This window comes from Spodoptera frugiperda, chromosome 25 (genome assembly GCF_023101765.2).
Source record: "Spodoptera frugiperda isolate SF20-4 chromosome 25, AGI-APGP_CSIRO_Sfru_2.0, whole genome shotgun sequence".
Taxonomy (NCBI): domain Eukaryota; kingdom Metazoa; phylum Arthropoda; class Insecta; order Lepidoptera; family Noctuidae; genus Spodoptera; species Spodoptera frugiperda.
The window spans coordinates 8,931,508-8,946,197 of NC_064236.1; the positions used below are offsets into that span (position 1 = coordinate 8,931,508).

General features: G+C 34.9%; 1 protein-coding gene across 4 annotated transcripts in view; it reads left to right on the top strand.

The window, feature by feature from the left end:
- LOC118269055 (frequenin-1) overlaps nt 1-14,690 on the top strand; it is a 194,726-nt gene that overhangs the window by 56,681 nt on the left and 123,355 nt on the right. The gene's annotated exons all lie outside the window — the stretch shown is intronic.

Consider the following 14,690-nt stretch of genomic DNA (forward strand, 5'->3'; position numbering starts at 1 on the left):
TAATATAAATTTAAAGAAATATTGGTCGGGTAAAAATTTTATTTAGTTATGTATGACCGACTTCCAAAAACGGTGGAGGATATTTTTTTAACTAAGTATTTTAAATATGTACGGATGAAGAATGACTGTAAGCTTGTCGACAGTCAGTTTTTGTAGATTTATAAGTCATACTTAAATTACGTTACACTCTAAAATGGAACACTACACTACTTATTTGAATAAGATTATGCAGCAGAAACTACATATTGCACCTTATTGCTTAATACACACGTACAGCAACAACACTCACACATATACATCTTTATTCTAAAACTCACACATCTGCAATGACAAACAATATCGAATGAATTTGATCCAGCTAGAAATCATGAATAGCTCCTATTCCTACCTCATTCGAGCTTCTATCGGGTTTTCCGAATTCCGAACACCTTTTGTAGATTTACCGAATGATGGGGAAAATTCACTGAAATCTGAATTTCAGATTACATGGAAATTACTGCAATTTATGGCTAGATCGGTGTGTTAATGTTCAATGGTTTAATCTTTAGGATGCCTGTATTATTCAGAGTAATGGAAACTGAATACTTAAACGACTTATTATAATTTGTTTTCTAATTCTGGACCTTTAATTTTTAGTAAAAGTTTTACTCGTCTTTCCTTCTTTCTTCTTTTCGTAATATGTTTTAGAGTCGGCACTGAACCTAAACGTAGATTTTGCTGTTAGTATTATAATGGAGCAACTATCATCCGCCCATGGATAAATCAATTTGCACTTGTTGGTCAACGCGGTAATGAATCCGTGACACATTGTACAACACCGCGCATACCAACCAGTAATATATAAAAAACAGCCAAGAAGGAAAATGGCTGCTGTATTTAAAACAAGTATCCATCAATAAGATCCAATAATGTTAATGTTCATGCTTGTTGAAATGTTTAAGAAGATAAAACACTTACGAAACGTTTTAATTAGAATTCAGATTACCGACGATCGCGTTATTATTACTTTAAGCCTCTGTTAATTGTGTTCGGTTACCCGAGAGAAGGTAGCGAAGAAAAGGTTTTCAAATATGAATATTTAATATTGATCATATGTATTAGTATCGTAATAGCTTTTATCCATGAGTTTTTCAACGTGAATTACTCTATGTTCTTTTCTGTCAAATGATAAATGATATAGATAACACTTTTACACGTCAATCTTTAAAATAACTAGATGAGGTCGGCATTTCCTATTGGACTACTCTGAAACAAACTCAGAGGTCGTAGTCTCTTTTAAAGTCCAGACAAATCAAATAAAGAATTAATATAGTTCAAAACTATGTCTATGCAAAATTACAATAGCATTGGTGGAGTAGATAAACCTTCAAAAACAAACTTACTTCAGCATTTATCATATTAGTTAGAATAAATAGTGCTATTTTACCCCTAAAAGTTCAAACCCTAATAAATATGCCTGATAAAAATTCCCATTTAAAATCATCCAGTCAATTTCATCTACATTTGCATTCACGGGAGCTCTGTGGTGTAATCTCGAAAGGTCATGTGATATTGAAAGAAAGTCTGCATCCCTAAAAGCCAAAGCAGCCGGGAATAAGACTCTTTGATCCAAACGATTCGTCTTTGAAGAAAGAATTACTTTAAAATATGTTCCCTAAGATGGAAATACTCGTAGTTTAAGACGTTTTACTGTATTTCAAATAGTTTTAAGATGCTCTATAAATCTTTTTATTGTCACCTATAAAACTACTGTAGGTAAGTATAGGTTCGTCTAACGCCACAAACACGAGGAGAGCGTCATTGATAGAAAGGTTTACGATCCTACGCGGGGACATGAATCTAATACGCAAGTGGTCCTTTAGATACCTCCTGAGAGAATTTGAAATACATAAAGAGTAGTAAAGTAGAATTGGTATAACTAAATACTTTACAAACACTTATCTCCGATTGAAACTAAAATAGTACCTAGTAATAATCTTATTTATTTTAAGTTATATCTCCACATATTTTTGAAAGCTTAATTTTTTATGGTTATTGGTCGGTATATTCTGATACTAAGCATAACTCATTCTGTCAAAAAATATTTATTGTTTCCATGTTATTATTATTTTCTAAGTTTCCAACGTACAAGAAAACTGGTTTTATAACTTTTTGAGACCTTGAATCAATAACCCTCTCTTCTTGGACGGTCATCTGTTTCTATCTTGCTCTTGTTTATATTAAATCTTTAAGATGTAGCAAAGTCCACCCTCGGCATTTTAGGACAGATGTTACGCCAATATAATTCAACTCTCCAGATATGACCAAAAAATTCACGTAATGACCATTGAATTCCCTCTGAAATCAGAATGCTTGCATGCTTCTCATTTTATTTCCACGTCGGTACCGGGAAAACAATAAAACGTTCGGAATTAACATATAAACGACAAGTTAGAGAGGAGTGTCGACAATTTTATCTCCCAATTGTACCTACGGCCACGGCCAAATGTCCCCCACTGGCAAGGGATAAAATGTATCCCCAGATTTAATGTAAGCCGGTTCATTAGAAAGTGGATACCCGAATGTGTTTAGTTAATTAATCAGACTCCGTTTTGCAGAGCAAACACGCCGTAGTCTCATTTTCCTGTTCAAAAGAAGTCAAATAGTGAAAATTGTTTCATAAACGTGGCGCTGTTGACGTTCATCTTTTCAAATACACTTTAGTGCAAAAATACGGACCGGTGAATGAGCCGTGTATGTGTCGCCTAGTCGTTTTCACGACGTCGCAATATTCCCTGATCATGTTGACGTAGAGAGCTTATTTATCTATGCGCCATATTTCCAACCCGGTTTTATGTTTCCAGAAAATAACGCGTTTTTTGTTATACATCTTCAGTTTTCTCGTTTAAGATAAAGCTTTCAAGATTCATAAACCTTATCTTTGAGGTAATATTTATTTGTTTTTTAGAACATAAGAGAAGTTTTGGGTGTTGAGCAAAAAATCCCCCCTTTATAAAACACGAGTGTTCCAAATAGCCTACTCTTTTGAGGTGTTTCAGTATACTGTAGGAAGAAACTACATTTAATGTTACACGCATTTAGTCACAATTTTACACTGTACCATACTTTATTCCTTTGTCATGCGTGGGAAAAGACATGAATTAACTCCTTTTGCATTTTTAGGTAAACTAAACTTTGAATGCTCTAATGAAATGTAGGATGTAGGTGGTGAGAGTTCGGTATCATTATCAAGTCCCCTGAAGGCGCCCACGCTCCGCCCACGCGCAGGCCGTCACTAAGTTAACATTGCATGTGATGCGTAATACCTTAAGCCCTGTTGAATAACAAACCTTAATAGGCTCTTTGTGGCTTTAAATGTGACTTTTGGACTAGCTACAAAGTCCATCCAGTAGATACTTTCAGTCTTTATGGGAAATACTATTGTAGTAACCTTTTGAAGATTATTTTATCAATAGGTATCTGCATTTGTTTGGAGTCCGACGACAAAGGTCTTTGTGTTGCGTGCACCACATTACAAAGTATTGAAGTCCTTTGAAGTTCAATATTCGATCGGATTACGGTACAGGTCTTGTTGCTACTCTTTCTGTGACTCGTTAATGCAGTTCCTCAGGTTTGTCTTCAAGTCACACACGTTGTTTGTTGAAAAATTGTATCTCAGGGAGCAGTCTTTTATGTTTAACCTCTTCGGATATGCAAGTTGCAATTTTTCTATGTTATTCTATTCAGAATTCAATATTGTGTAAATACTAGAAAGGACTAGGATTTCTATGTGTGATAGAGAAATGTAATTTCCGTAGTGTCTGCATTTGTGGGTATTTTCAAAGGAAGAGCGTTGCTTTACATGTCATCTCGCCGGTATTTCTCTACAGGGTTGGGCTGATATCTGTGCCGGCCTTCCGTTGGTTGGTTATGATCTAGTTGAATCCAAAACTATGATGGTTGAAAATTGAATCTATCATGGACCGTGGATAGATCTGGCCGAAGGGACACGTGGCTATCAGCACAACTTTTGAGAAATTGATTTTGGATCCGAAACTAATATCGAACAAAGTATTCATTAGCTGATTGTAAGATTTTTTCTCGACGTCTGTAATGTCATGCATGTCTGTACGGAGAAACGAAAGGCGATGTATTTATGGTCAGGTAGTATATATTCTACATTTGGGATACCAAACCCAGCTTCGTTAGGTAACGCAAGTGACTCCTGGCAGCAAGCCAATAGCTAGGATTCAGAAGATGGGAGCACTATGTAGCTAGCTATAGTTGACTCGTAAGTTATGTAGGCGGATCGTTATTTTGTGCAACTGCTTGGGTTTATAGGCTTTTGTAATGGCTTCGAAATGAAACCTTGTGTTTTTTAATTTCGAAACTCGCCATTGTGCGTAATTTTTGTTCACGATGGATATCTATTGAATGCATCGGAACGTCTTAAATCTGTATCGAAATCTAGGCAAGCGTCGTTGGAAAATATTAGTCAAATATTATTTTATACCATTCGAATGCTAAAAGTAAAATGTACTGTAAGTACCTACTTCAATATTAAAAAAAAAGTTGAACATTAAATTTTTTGTCGTCGATACCCAATATTTTATCGCGCAGACACCGTAAAATTAAACTTGCAAAGAGCAAAATCAAGTTTGAAACCAATAAGAATACCATAAAATAGGTACTTATTTGTCCCAGAGCCGCCAAGCAACCAAACTTGCGGCGCGGGTACAAAGGACCGCACCCCGCGCTCCCCCCAATGGGGATTATTAAAAGAAAACTTTCTGTATAGCGTCAACAAAAAAAAATATTCAATTTTTCGTCTATAAGTTAAATTAAAAGCAATATCTCAGAAGTCTTCGTCAACAACGAATCCCCACTTAATTATAATTAATATAAAATAATGGGACAATGAAGCATTATAACTGTAAATTTTACTGTATAAATGGAAGGTACAGTCATTTCTTTGATAAAGAAGCCTGATAAAACAATTGATGCATTGCAAAGGAGATGAGGATTAAGAATTTCATAACCAGAAGAGAAAAGAAGATCCCATCAAAAACATCCTGTAAAAAACCCAAGTCTCGCAGCTCAGTCTTTCTACCGTCAAAAGTTGTGAGATCCATGTAATACCAAGTCGGTTAATCTATTTAGTGTCTACTTGAAGGACCTTCTGTCTTAAGTTATTACATAAGTTATTATCATGCCAATATTAAAAATATATAACGTTTTAAACAAATAGATCGACTTGGACATCGCTTGATTTGATTATTAGTATGTATCACACTACACAGCACGACGGGCCAGCGACCACCAGGAACGAGAGTTTCAATCGCGTGAGGCGCGAGAGACTAAAGAATCTAATATAATATTGTAATATTCATTTTGTTTTCATGCGATGTCCAAGTCGATCTATTTGTTTAAAACGTTAAATATTTTTAATATTGGCATGATAATAACTTATGTAATAACTTAAGACAGAAGGTCCTTCAAGTAGACACTAAATAGATTAACCGACTTGGTATTACATGGATCTCACAACTTTTGACGGTAGAAAGACTGAGCTGCGAGACTTGGGTTTTTTACAGGATGTTTTTGATGGGATCTCACTTCTTTTTGTAGAGCCTTTCTTTTTGATACCATCTACTTCTAACGAATTTTGTTAAAGGTCTTATGATATTTTCTTATTTTTATATGTAGTCTTCCTCTTTTTCTTTTCCGGTACTACTTCTTGAGCTTCAGTCACAGTTTTTCTCAAAGCCCACTCCCTGTCTCTATGTAGGTACCTATCTACACCTATTAAATTTATAACCACCACCAACCACCAACTGCATAAATAACTTTGTAATCCCATATATTTATATGGGATTACAAAGTTATTGATGCAGTTGGTGTATTTGGAAAACTGGACCGAAATTACAAAATATTTAAGTTTTCCCATGATTAAGACACTAAACTCTATATGTATTCCAAATATGAAGCTTCTAAGTCTGCTAGAAGTGCCTTGGACTTTTGATGATCGGTGAGTCAGTGAGTGACAAAATTTAGAAACTTTAACAAGTTGTCATTCTTAAACTACTGGTTCAAATTGACTGAAATTTTAAATATTCCGTGTTTATACAATGCCGGATTAGTTACTGAAGATTCAGGTTTCTTGCTTTATCCACAACCGAATTATAGGGGGTCGAAAAAGGCCCGAATTGCTTCGAGAAAAGGATGGTACGGCCGTGCCGCTTTTTTTTTGCTCGACTTGGCGGGGGCACTGCCGTGCCCCCAGATTACTTTTTTGTATTTTGACTGCAGACAAAAAAATGTTGAAAGCACCATCACTAGCTACTGTTACTGAAACGAATTAATAATACAAATTGGAAGCGTATTTCTAGGGAATCATTAAATCATAAAGGTGCATTCAATTGAATTATTCAAAATATACATTTTATAAAGAGCAAAATAACTCAGTTGAACAACAACATCGAAATAATCTTCATTACAATTTTATCGAGCAAAATGATAAGTCCGGCATTATTTACTTAACGAGCATTGTGCATCATTAAAATATTTAATAAAAAATAAATATTGTTTCTCGTATGTAACTTATGTTATACGAAAATATGCTTTATTATAATACTGTTAAATATGGCTGGGAACTCACGTCGTTGTCGAGATAAAACCCTATTAGTATCAAACTGGCTCAGCCTCAATCGGAAGAGTGACGTGGCAAAGAAAAAATAAACAGAGTCACTCTTCTTTATAGGCTTTTAAAGAGGATGCAAATAAATTTAATAAATAACAAATTAATATCTTAGAGCGAGTAGGTCGTTCTACTCACACTATTCGCATTATTTTGACGTTTTAAAAGTGCCTAAAGGTAAGGCTCCACAGGTCCGCATCGTACGCATCGTACGCAACGGATTTTAGTTGCTCTTCTATAGAAACTCATACAACTGCGTCCACTGCATCGTACGGACCGCATCATCGGCAATGTATGAGTTTCTATAGAAGACAAACTAAAATCCGTTGCGTACGATGCGGATCTATGGACGTTTACCATAATAAAGGATTAATTGAAATAAATGCTTTGACTTTGTCGGTCATTCTCCAGGTTGACATTTTTTGCCTATTTACCGTAACCATTTTCAATGCATCTCCAATAATTGTTACATACCAGATTAATTATCTAATTTGTATCATATTTAATGTGATAAAAGAACATCAAACAAGAGAATGAGCGTTTTATAGGATGTTTAATTGCAATTATGTATGTAATATAATTCGAATTTAATGGTTGTTAATTCCCCCCTTTTTGGATACATTACCCTGAGTTTTACTTCATACCTTTCCGTAAGAACCTTTGGTGTATAAAAAGCTTGAATATTATGTTTCACTGGTCTACTTTTTATCTAAACATAGTTAGTATCTGCCGCTCATTATTTACTCCTACTAAGAAAACCTAAGTAACGACGCTACCTCAAGATTCTAAAAGAATTTTTAATTTCCCCGTCTCCTATACCACGATAATGAAGTTGGAATATGAGGCAAAGGAACTCAGTGACATTCACTAGTCTAGCATTCATTTCTAATGAGAGTATTTTTAAAACAATTAGTGGTTCGCCAACGGTTTTGCATAGAATTTTGATGAATGCTTCCTTCACATTCAAGGCACGGAGGAAATCTATGGAGGTGCTGGAATCATATTAAATAAGCGTCTTTTCCTCAACTCCGTGGGTGTGACGTTCAGAATTCTTCGTAAAGTGCTCATTTTTCTTAGCAGATCTAAGATTTATTTAAAGTTTCTAGGTAACCTGTAGCGTAAGTATTGTTTTTGTTAACTATTTAGATAGATATCATAAGTACTCGAATTGAATTTAATGTTGGAATGAAAAAATGTTTATAAAATGTCTAAAAACATTTCGTCACAACAGCCAAACACGTAACAGTATAAAAAAGTAGTTTTCTCTACCCATACTTATTAAAACAGAATTACATCAAGAGTAGTTTTACAACTATGAAGCAACGCAATAACAACTAGCAGTTTACTTGAAACTTGGTCTCCGATAATCATGGATTGAAGCTTTGCTGGATGCCCTGGCGTGCAACCACAACATTTAATTTAGCCCTGCCTGTGTTTAGTTCCACGTTTGCTGCTATTAGCTTACCACGACTTAGTCCAGAACAAGTTAACCACTAAATGACAGACCTGTTATGTAACTGTGTATACAATTTACTTACATATGTATATAGGTAAATAGACCATGTGTCACACACCAAGTTTAAAAGATCTTTGGAAATGAAACTGAAAAAATCTATTGCTGGAGAAAGGAGAAAGGCCTTTCCATCTTACCTACTCAACGATGATTAACAGCTATTTTTCATTGGCTTCCCACGACTCTGATGATTAAGCCCAGCCTACGCCATGACCAGACGTAGTCCTTCTTTTATTTAACAGTTTATGAACGCAATAGCCGTCAGGACTCCCAAAGATGTAGGCTACCCATTGCTATTCATTTTTCTGCAGAGTTTATAGCCATTATATTTTTAATAATAGTTAATTTATATTACCAGAGAAAAACAAAATTTTACATTAATTCCACTTTCTTTTCGTGGAAAATTAACTTAGTCATTATCCTATAATTTCTTTTAAAACCATCTCTGCAGTTACATGAGAGAATTTCCCTAGTTTCAAAGTTATTCATTTTTACGATCAGTTTAACGTGCATCGGCTGCCAAAGTGCTACAGTCTGCACGTAGTGAAGGCGGATCGCCGACTGCAGCCGAGCGCTAAGAATCGGTTAAAAACTGAAACGGCAATATGATAATTGCACTAGTTAGAGCGAGAAGGTATATTAGTTTTCTTCATTGAAGTAGGACTTAAATAGTGACCTGTAACAAATACGATTAAAGTCTGTAGGTATCAAACTTTAAATCTGCGTGTATTTTTTCAGGCGAATTCCTGATGTGATTGCAGTATATTTTGACACCACTGTCCATTTATAGAATGGCTGTAGGTGTAGTTTACCGTTTTAGTTTTTGCATTTTCAATTTATGCGACGCCCGAACACCCGAGCGTTTGACAATACAAGTATTCAACGCAGTGTTTTTGAATGAGATAAAGGGTAACAGATCTATTTACATTTTCGGTTAAATCTGTACAACCTTGAAATTTTATTTCCTAGTTATTCACTTACATTCTGCATAGGAATTTATACATTTTTGACAGAATATACATTCAAAGTAGTTATTTAAAGTCACAAAATGTCATATCTCTATTGGCTATAGAAACAGATCTCTTGGAAGCAGTCAAGGAAGTATTAGTTCGTATCTGGTAGAACAAGCATGTCTCAAGTTTGAGGGAACCACATCTTTGGGATTAGACGGAACCGTTAGACAAATCCGCAGCTGCTGGCGAACGCGCATGTCTCATGTATCCTGGGGGAATAAGAACTCGCAATTTGTACCCAATACTGTGTTAGACAGTTCGCTAATCTAATCAACAGAAGGAACTGCTAACTGTGACTTGTAATTGTGGGAGCTGTATCCACTGTTGGCCACTGAGAAAACAGTTTTAAGCTGTGTTCCCCGTTGTTTGTTTGTTTCATGTATTTGACAAAGCAGTTTGAATTTTTGGTAGCCAAAAGTTGGTAGAGTCTTTAATTAGTATAAAAAATTATAATAGACTGTATAGGCCTAAAACTGGCATGTATTTACTATACTTAATATCCTCTATCTATACAGTAGCTGTTGGTATACCTTTAATAAATAAATAAATAGTATTTGTGTTCTGAGTTCTAGCTGTCAACAATGGAATTTTTGTTAACTGTCCACTGTTTAACCTATACGTAAACACTCACTCTGACAGTTAAATACAATTTTAGTGAAAATACTACGAAAAATATATTTTTGCTAAAACCCCTTTCATTTAAAGCTCTTAAAACCCATCAACGTGACCTGTTTGTGACTGTTTCCCGTTGTTAAGTAAGAGCTGTCAGACAGAATTACAGCTTGTCAACACAGTTCTATGCATTGGAAGCCATTTTTAAGCCAACGTGCTATCATCAACACGGCTGGTCAAAAATTGAATCAGTCAGTAGCCTCGGAAAAACAGTCATGCCATATTCGAGGAGCCATATCTAGTTTAGACTCAGTGCCAACACTAAGTCATTTTGAAAAAATACAAAACAAATGTAACAGTTTTGTTTCCTTTTCCTTTTGGCCACTTTTTAGTTAACCTAGCTTTATAAATGCCGTGAAACTCTGTTATTGGCTTAAGAGATTATTGTCATCATCTCGCTATCAATGTTCAGCGTATACGTAAGATTCTATTGCTTTGTTGCAACTGCATTGCGCTGGTCATTGATAGTGGGGTGAAAAATTCACTAATAATGTCACTTTAATAATAAGCTGTTGAGTTTCCAATAATAAATAAAATAAATAAATAAATAAATAAATAAACAGGGGGCTACCAACGGTCAGTCTCAATTAGTATCTTTCGTCAGCTTTAGCTACTGTAGATAGAATTTAGTTTTCAGTTCCATAAAATATGTGCCAAATTTTTGTTGACAGATAGAGACATCCAACTCCAAATATAATTTACATAAAACTAGCGACCCACCCTAGCTTTACATGGGTGTGTTCTTCTTGAATCACTCTATTTATTAAAATATCCGCATCAAAATCCGTTGCGAAGTTTTAAAGATTTTTTTATTCTTTATTTATTTAGGAACTTTTATACACATAGTTATAAAGATTTAAGCATACAAAGGGACAGAGAAAGCGACTTTGTTTTGTACTACGCAGTGATTATCACATACATTTATTATGAACGTATTTCGGTCCGGCGAAATTGGGCCTAAGTAAAATGTTTTTATATAATTATATGTCACAAGCAGCCATAACATTTATCATATAATAAAACAAACGAGGTCTAAGCTCCTCTCAAAGTTCACCATTTATCCTTTATTGTCTTTGATCGGAAGAGCACTTACTTTTAATAATCTGTTGTTGACTCACCCGAACCGTTTCAATATAGACTTTCATTTCCTCTTGTCTTCTGCCATAAAACTAGTTGCGGTTTTATCTATTTTATTCTTTATTGAAAATCTATTTTAAATCCTCGTTTCTTTTGCAGCGAAGATTTGATTTAAAATATGTCTTTAAAGGTCGTTTCATGAATCAGGATCGTGTCTTTATGTGAATGGTCTTTATGTGAGTTATTGAAAATGAAATAATACTTATATCATTATTACATACTAGCTACTTCCGCGCGGTTTTTTGGTTTATTGGTCATAGCTTGATGTTTTATAGACTATAGCCTTCCTCGATAAATGCACTATTCAACACAAAAAGAATTATTCAAATCGGACTAGTAGTTCCGGAGATTAGCGCGTTCAAACAAACAATCAAACAAACAAACTCTTCAGCTTTATAATATTATTAGTATAGATACACAGTATTCATATATGCATTTGTAAAGTATTATAAATAACAAAATTAACGCTGTTTTAATTAACTTAAAGATAGAAGAGCGACTCGATTCAGAATCAGAAGTTTAAAATAATAAAAATCGAAAACAATAACATTTTCACTGGTATTCAAATCGTTTTAAACAAAAACAGACAATGTACAGAGGAAATTGATTTATAGTAAAAAACAATGAAACGTGCCTGTGTGTCGGGTGCGGTAACAATTGTTTTTCCAACTGTCAATATGAGCCTGTCAGTAATTGCTAAATAGAGGTGTGATACTGTAAGGTTTGCGTGCGCGGCAACATAAACAACGTCGCCCATTAATTCTACCATCTATATCGTTACAATATCATGCTAACCCGCGATCAGGCCGCTCATTCAATTTAATACATTCATTCCATTGATAAATTATGTCTCATAAAGCGTTTTGTGGCCCTCAACGGTAACAGTGCAGTAAGAAATAACAAAAACCATTAGTATACAATTATAAAGCAAAGTTTTTGAATTAATAGCTAAAATTAATAAGTAAATTACCGTTCTTCACAATCAAAGCGAATGTCAGAAGAAACGTAAATGATATTAGTAAATTCAATAAAAATAAATTGAGTACTTAATCAAAACGCTTTTGTAATGCAATGCGGCGAACGGTATTGATTCGAGTTGATTGTGGCTAGTCATGATCGGATACTCGACGCGTAAAGGTTTGGAATTGTTAAAAGGAACTTTTTTCTGGAATTTACCGGGTTCTTGCCCTTCATCATCAAGGACGTGGCGATACTTGACAACTAATGAAAGATGACAGAAGTCGCACATATGAAATTTACATGCGAATAAACTTGGACAGAAATTTCCAACGAACAACAGTTGGGCAGAAAGCCCGCCAGCCACTATCACCTCGCCTATCGGAGGATCCTCTTTTTCTTAGGAAATTTTACTCTCTGTTTCCTAAAAGAATATAAGATGATAGTGCAGAATTTCTTGTAACTATACCAAAAAGGTCCAATAAAAATTGACTGACTTACGTTGCAGGCATTCTAAATTCAACACAAAAACAATTTGTGTTAAATCCATTTTTAATTAGTAGTAGATAACGTAACCATATGACTCTTATTCCGAGATATAAAGATCAGTTAATGAGGGACTTTCGCCCAAGTTTTTAATGATTAATTAACGGCTGCAAGGCATCCGATTAATTGATCCACAACTCAACGGTACTCGACTGCATTTTATTTTGTTTATGAAGATTTCAATTGGTTCAGAAAACGTTAAATAGTAGCTTGTAATCACGAAAGGTACTAAGCAATAATTGATAATATTTAAGTTTTATTACATGGGTTATTTTTAAGGGAGGAAATCATCCAATGCCTTTTGGAAATGTCTGTCTCTTACTGACTAAAAACCACCCAGTTCCTACTCCTGGTTTTCGAGCCGGAGCCCGAATAAACCCACTAGGTAGTCTGCAGCTCTGGATCAGGCATCAGCCCTACTGGGCCCCATCTGTTTCATGAGGTTTAGATATAACATACTAATATGTCGTAAGTGAGTATCCTACCAATCACATGCCAACCTATCAGAGAAGAAAAGAGGCAGTAAAGTCCTTTATTCCTACAACAATACTGAATTGACTTACTTATTACGATTTTCATTCCTCATCTGCGTTTCAGTCGCGTTCACCACTTTTCCATGCAAATGTGGGAACGTCTGGACGCATTCAGACTGCACAATTCCCCTTTAGCGAACGGAGGCGATAATTTGTTAGCACTTAACATCGTCAGCTGTTGATTAGTAGAAACCTCTGTGTAATTGGAATGTTAATGCAGTGTCTTGCTCTTCATTGTTTGTCAATGTCACCCTTTTTATTTAAATAACTCTTGTGTTAAACGTGATATCAGTTTTCGAGGGTAGGATGAACAGAACGTATAGTTCTTGCAGGAGTATAAACTTGTCTTTTGCCAATCAGGCACTGCAGTGCTTTCTAATGAATCTGTACCGTTCATTCCACAGATACCCATCGTGGAGATAATACTCAACCCTCTTATTTATAGGATCCACATAATCTAATAGTGGACTATTATAAGCTAGTGTTGATATTGACTGTACTATTAAAATACTTACTTTCTTTTTCATTATCCAGGATGCTGTACCTGCCCACAGACTGAGAGTGATTCCACTTACTTTTAATCTATACTAATATTATAAAGCTGTAGAGTTTTTTGATGAACGCGCTAATCTCCAGAACTACTGGTCCGAATTGAAACATTATTTTTGCGTTGAATAGAACATTTATCGAGTAAGGCTATACTCGTATGCCATAAGACATTACGCTACAAACAATAAGAGCCGAGTAGAGTAGGTGAAACCGTGCGGGATTACCTAGTATAATATAAAATATCACCTATTCCAATAAACTCATATGAGCGTTCAATAATGAAATTGTATTGTGACTCCCACATTGATAAACTACAGCAAAAGTTTCAATATGCAATGCTATAAACCATTCTTGATATTTATAGACAAGAGCAATAACGTTGCAAGCCAACTAGGACTTGTTATTGAACAGTATTGCTTTATGTTTACGTAGTAGGTACGTAAAACAGTGACTCATTGTTCAGTAGTAACTAGCTTTATCTTCTTTAAGAATAATACCTGAAACTATGACATTTTGTGTAGATAAGAAAACAAGTAGTATATAAAAATATATACCATGTGATAGGGTTGAGACTTCTAACCCGTTAAAACTGAGTACTACATCTAATTTTATCGACAAAAGTCGGGGGTCGAAGGGGTCGAATCCCCTCCCCCTAAAAATTATGACTATTTTATTACTTTTTTTGATATCAAAGGTTGTATGCGTGATAGAAACAAAAAAAAACGACAAACGGTAGCTAATAACCTTGGCTAACTAAATCATTACTTTTTTCATACGTTTGATAATGTTTTGGTGAGAAAAAAATCATTATTTTTACCGAAAAATTTTTCAATATTTTCAATTAGGGGTTCAACCCCCCATATTACTTTTTTGTCCATAAAATTAGATGTAGTACTCAGCCTTAACGGGTTAGAAGTCCCACCCCTATCACATTGTATATGTTAAGTGAATTAATAAAGATAGGTGTGGAAAAAAATTGTTTAGAACATTGTATGGTCATCAAGATTAAGAGTGTGGACCAAATATCAGATTAATCTCGTGAGGAAGATCATCATTATCAGCTTATAAGTGGCCACTGCTAGAAAAAAAAAAAA